The sequence below is a fragment of the Suricata suricatta genome, chromosome 1, assembly GCF_006229205.1.
Source record: "Suricata suricatta isolate VVHF042 chromosome 1, meerkat_22Aug2017_6uvM2_HiC, whole genome shotgun sequence".
NCBI classification, from domain to species: Eukaryota; Metazoa; Chordata; class Mammalia; order Carnivora; family Herpestidae; genus Suricata; species Suricata suricatta.
In genome coordinates, this window is record NC_043700.1 from 189,794,709 (window position 1) to 189,800,001 (window position 5,293).

At 55.8% G+C, this 5,293-nt stretch overlaps 1 protein-coding gene across 1 annotated transcript in view; it reads right to left on the reverse strand.

Moving 5' to 3' along the window:
* The window catches only part of C1H4orf50 (chromosome 1 C4orf50 homolog), a 53,338-nt gene extending 50,774 nt beyond the window's left edge, over positions 1–2,564 (reverse strand). Inside the window, exon 1 of the mRNA XM_029952460.1 lies at positions 421–2,564. The gene's annotated coding sequence lies outside the window, so the exon portion shown is untranslated. The remainder of the gene's footprint in view (positions 1–420) is intronic.
* Between the last annotated feature and the right edge of the window lie 2,729 nt (positions 2,565–5,293).

Sequence of the window (5,293 nt, forward strand, 5' to 3'; positions counted from 1 at the left end):
AGGCAAACCACGCATGTAGCCTGCACCCCGTGCCCGGAACTTGACCGCCTCTCCCTTCATCCTGCCAGGAGGGTGGTGGGAAAGGATGGACCCAGCCCTTCTTTCCGCACGAGACGCTGACCTGGGGATCGGCTGACCTCGGAGCTCTGCGACCCTGGGAACCACGCAGGCGCGGGACGTGGGCGGAGCCACGAGGCCACGCCCACCCCCGAGGGGCGGGGCCGGACCCCTGTCCAGGGAGCCATGGGCGCGGATGCGGTTTAGATACACGTCTCGTGAGCCACCAGAGCTCTGAGGCCCCCTGAGCACAAGGGCTGTTGGAACCTGGCCTGTCCCCGGCAGGGACCTCGGAAGCAACGCCTGGGACCGTCACTGGCTCCTAGGGGGGACTTTGGGCCTTGACGCCGGGCCGCTCCGTACCTGCTTGTGCGGTCTCACTCCCTTGCACCCGAGCTGTCTCAGAGAATGGCTCCCGGTCCCCCGCGGGCTGTTGGGTCTCCTTTGAGGACGAGTCCCGCGGAGGGAACCACGTGGCTGTCGCATCTCCTGCCAGTGTCCGGAAGCCCTTTGGGTCTAACTGTCTAGTTGTGCCCCGCAGAGAGCAGGGGTGAGGCGCTGCGGAGGGACTCTCACCCCCATCCCCCAGAAGAAATTAAGACTCAGAGCGGCAAAAACTTTGCCAGCATCGACTGCAGGGAAGGGGCCAGGCTGGGGGTGGGCCCGCGTGGGTCTGACGTCAAAGCCAACACCATCCCCGTCCTGTTGTCTTGAGTGGGAGAGCCGAGCGGACAGAAAGATGCGCACAGGAGGGCTTGAGGACCGCGCTCCTGGATGCTCCGGCAGTGGGGAGGGGGTGGACCCTCGGTGCCACAGAAATGCTTGCCGGAGAGCCGTGTGCACTCCCGGACTTCTGTCCCCTGAGTTAGCAGAGCAGTGGCTCTCCATGCTGCCGGGCCCCGGGTAAAGCCAATGTGTGTTCCTTTGCCCTCACTGCCCGGTCCCACACTCCCATCACCACGGGGGATGCTCAGATGCCTGTCTCCAAGCAAAGACAACAGTTGATTCACATTTGGTCACTGGATGTTGGTAAGTTGTGGGAACCGAGGGGCAGGTGCTCTGGATTTAGATTTCAAAAGAGAAGGGTCGCTCCTCAGCCGTCCTGTGCGTGTTCACTTCGAGCCCCCTCGATTCTTTGTGGTTTGGACATCCTTCCCCATCTGGCTGTGCACACGGTCACCGCCTTCTCCATCCTCAGCTTTGCCTTTCTGAGAACTTTCAGCTCCGCCGACCCCTCTGCGGCCTGAATTTCAGTCACTTCTGTTTCCTCCAACGTCTCTTCTTACCAGAAACCCGCGGGTCACTCTCACAGCCCAGCAGCCACGGAGCAGCCAACCGTGCTGTCCCTGGGACCGACCCGTTCCTGCTGCTTCTGCTTCCTTCCCCTTCTCCACCTCCTGTTGTCCTTCGTCTACTCTAATTCTCTCCTTCCAGAAGTTTTGGAGAGAGGAGTCGCGTGAGCAGGGACTTCTGGAGCCCCTCACCCACCTGTCCCGCCAGTGCCACCCGGCCCCTTCTCCTGGGCTCTGCCTGGGGGCCCGCAATTTCAGCAGCTGCTGCCCCGCCTCCCTGCTAGGAGGTTCCATTCCAGGCGGTCTCAGGAAGGGCTCCCTCCTCCACAACTGAGAGAGGGCAGCCATGCTGTCACGCCAATGCAGGGGGAGCCTAGTTCCCCACCGCTGCTCCCCAGAACACTCCACCTTCCTGCATCTTCCCTCGACAGCGTCTTGCAAATTACAACCTAGATGCAAGACAGCGCGGAAGCGGGGCGGTCGGGGACTGCGTGCACCTTCTCTCTGTCCTCGCCCCATGGACAGCCGTGCGGAGGCCTTCACCACGTCACATCCAGGAGAGTGATGGGGTCTTGGCTTCTTTCCTGGACATCTGAGATCCTTGGATCCGCCCTCCGCAGTGGGCAAGGCTCCTGTCCCTGGTTAGAGTCCTGCTCTCCCCCCCCCCCCACTTTGGTCACCACCTGCCAGATCAGCTGCACAGGGATCTTGAAAGGTTTTGCTGACTGGGGCTTGACTTTGGGTTCAGATCAAGGGACATTTGCAGCTCACTCTGGCTGACAGATTCCGGGATACACAGAGCACAGTTCGTGGAGACATATGTACATGAGTCTGTGTCCAGCTGGGCACACTGCCGCGGCCAGGGGAGTGTGCAGCAGTGTGGGGACAAGGACTCTGGCCCAGCCCCTGACAGTGCAGTGGCACCCCAGTGACTCAGCTTCTAGTAATTGCACTTAGTTTCCTGGTATTCAGGTCTCTGCCCCTCGGGCTTGGAAGGTGCCAGAGTGAGGACCTAGATGTGGCCCCGAGCTTGACAAAATTCCCCAATCATCTTTGGGGCTCCAACAGCTCGGCCCAGGCAGGACCCAGCCGTAGGTGCAAAAGGCCTCCTCACTGGGTACACGTGAATTCTGTTTTCAGTCTCTGGCTTGAAGTAGCTTGTTTTGCTGTTGAATTTTGGTTTGAGTGGGATTGGGGATGCCGTAGGGACTCAATTTATTCCATAAGCTCTTTTTCTATCCTGTAAGATTAAAAAAACATAATTTGAAATGACACAAGAATCAAAGGTTAATGAAAATGGTTGGAGAAGCCCCTGACTTATCTGCTCCGGCCCCCCAGCTCCAACCCTGCTGCTGTCCTAAGCTCCCCCTCGTAGCCCACTAAAGGACTTCCCAGACAATGCAGGGGAGGAGGAAACAGGACTCGGATGGCCGTCCTCCAGCACCTACACCCACCCCGTCTGAGACCCGGGATCGTTCCTCTGCTCACTGCACAAACACCTCACGACACTGACCACGTGCCAGGCACGGCCCTAGACCCAGGGACACAGAAGGTCCCCGGCGAAGCCCTGGTGTGCAGGAGGGAGGCTCGGGGTTTCCATGAGAACATCAGGCAGGGAAGGACCCAGCAGCAGAACTCGGCCTGGGGGTCAGGGCAGCTGGCGGGCACTGAGGACATCTATCCCCAGGGCTCACAGCCTGGGCTAGATTCAGGGGCAGACCCTAGAGGCTCTGGCAAACCCCCCACCCGGGGGGCAGTCAAGACGAAGAGAATGGGGTAAGGACATGGGTGCCCATGCAGGAACTCGGGTGAGATCGGGGCCCCGGGGACACACAGGGCAGAGCAGGACCACCCGCCCCGATGGCTTCCATCTAAGGTCCCCAAGCACGGCACAGGTGTCAAAACCAGGCAGGGAGCAGCAGGGAGCTGGGGCTCTTCACACAGGCATCCTGGGTATTTTGTATGCAGGTCATGGACTTGCCCATCAGTCTCCTGCTTCTGAAAGCCCCTGACCCCAGAAGCTATGGTCTGGTCCACAGGCGATAGAGAACACCAGAAAGCAAAGCCACAATAGACACTTTGGAAAAAAACCACAACTGCCCGCCCCCCCCCCCAGGAAGATGAAATACAACAGGGCCACCTAGACATCCCACTGGCCCTTCTCCACAAAGAGCTCTCCCAACCTCCCTCCCACGGGATGGGACTCGCCACGTGACCCCTAGGTGCCTCCCCGCTTCCCCGGGGAGCCAGAGAGCTGAGGAATCTGCCGCGGGCCACCTCCCATGGAGCCTCATCTCCCAAGAAATGTGATGGTCAGAAATGGGAGAAATTCTTCTCAGAAAAATCATCGTTCTTTTAATCAATGAAATTGAAAGGATACCAACCCGAGTTCTTTGCTCACGGACGTCATCAAGGCCACAGAATGAATGCTAGTGAGAAAAACAAAAAAAGGAACAAAAACTATAAAATAAGACCAAAAGAAAATGAGAGGGGGGAAAGAAAGAAAAGAAAAGAAGATGTAAGATATGTGGTATGGGATTCAGTGACATATTTCACAAGAACTCGCGCACCAGGGTCGGAGGGAGCGACAGGAAGTGAGCTCCAGAAGCTGACCTCACTGGGGCCCCACCCTCCGGAAGTCCTCCAGGCTTACCTCCCCCCAACTTCTCTCCCCAACACCCTGCTTGTTCAGACGGACCTGGAGGCTTTGGGGGATGACATGCAGTGTCACCCCCGGACACGGTTGCCCTGTTGTATTTCAGGACTTTCTAAACGGAGGAAGGACCCTCCGATGGTCATGGTTGGTGGCCTCCACCAAACACCAGACACAGCGGGCGCACAAGGATGGGGGTTTCATTTGGGGTCCCAGGTCACCCAGACCAACCTGCCAAAAAGCAAAACCCCTCCCCTGACACCATCCCTGCCCAACCAAGAGATCATTATTTAAAATCTTACGGGCCATTCAATGAGTCTGCTTTAAAAAGAAAAAAATTGGGGACGCTCAGTCAGTTGAACGTCTGACTTTGGCTCAGGTCAGGATCTCACAGCTCATGGGTTCGAGCCCCATGCCGGACTGTGCTGACAGCTCAGAGCTTGGAGCCTGCTTTAGATTCTGGGTCTGTCTCTCTCTGCCCCTTACCTGCTCACACTCTGTGTCTCTCTCCTTCAAAAATAAATAAATATTTTTAAAAAAGAAAAGAAAAAGAAAAAAACATAGCAGGAAAAAAATGGCTTTGGAGAAAGGAAAATTTATACAGGTCCATTTGAAAGTACACTTCTCGGGGCGCCTGGGTGGCTCAGTCAGTTAAGCACTGGCTTCAGCTCAGGTCACATTCTCATGGTTCGTGGGTTCGAGCACCACACCAGGCTCTGTGCTGACAGCTAGCTCAGAGCTTGGAGGCTGCTTCAGATTCGGTGTCTCCCTCTCTCTCTGACCCTCCCATGCTCACACTGTCTCTCTCTGCCTCTCAAAAATAAATGCAAGGCATTTTAAAAATTAAGAAAAAAGAAAGTACACTTCTCTTTCTTCATTCAGGACTTGTTTTGCTCATTAAGCAAACATCTGGGGGGTTTGAAAATCATTCTTCCCCCCCCCCAAAATAAGCGTTTTAATTAAATTATTTATTTTATTATTTATTTAATAATTTAAATTATTTATTGAAAAAATAAAAATCCAAATAGGCAGCCACCAAGTTTTACACAAGTTGTAGAATCACTAGAAGTTGGAGCAGAGTCACCAGCTCTCATTTTCTCACTCTGTTTTTAAATATTAATTTATTTTTGTGAGAGCACAAGCAGGGGAGGGGCGGGGAGAGGGGGAGAGGATCTGGAGCGGCCTTTGCGCTGACAGCAGTGAGGGCTACGTGAGGCTCGAACTCAGAACCTGATCGAGACCTGAGCTGAAGTCGGAGGCTCAACTGACTGAGCCACCCAGGGGCCCTTCC